Source organism: Equus quagga, chromosome 15 (assembly GCF_021613505.1).
Source record: "Equus quagga isolate Etosha38 chromosome 15, UCLA_HA_Equagga_1.0, whole genome shotgun sequence".
Classification (NCBI taxonomy): domain Eukaryota; kingdom Metazoa; phylum Chordata; class Mammalia; order Perissodactyla; family Equidae; genus Equus; species Equus quagga.
Window position 1 is genome coordinate 73,015,680 of NC_060281.1, and position 296 is coordinate 73,015,975.

At 59.5% G+C, this 296-nt stretch overlaps 1 protein-coding gene across 1 annotated transcript in view; it reads left to right on the forward strand.

The window, feature by feature from the left end:
- Positions 1-296, forward strand: part of ALDH2 (aldehyde dehydrogenase 2 family member) — a 32,316-nt gene that overhangs the window by 23,101 nt on the left and 8,919 nt on the right. The window lies entirely within an intron of this gene.

Genomic DNA, 296 nt, shown 5'->3' on the forward strand with positions numbered 1-296 from the left:
AAGAGTCGCCCTCCCTCTGAGCCACGGCTCCTGCATCTCTCAATCAAGGAAAAGAGTCGCCCTCCCTCTGAGCCGCGGCTCCTGCATTTCTCAATCAAGGGGAAGAGTCGCCCTCCCTCTGAGCCACGGCTCCTGCATCTCTCAATCAAGGAAGAGTCGCCCTCCCTCTGAGCCGCGGCTCCTGCATCTCTCAATCAAGGAAGAGTCGCCCTCCCTCTGAGCCGCGGCTCCTGCATCTCTCAATCAAGGAAGAGTCGCCCTCCCTCTGAGCCGCGGCTCCTGCATTTCTCAATCAA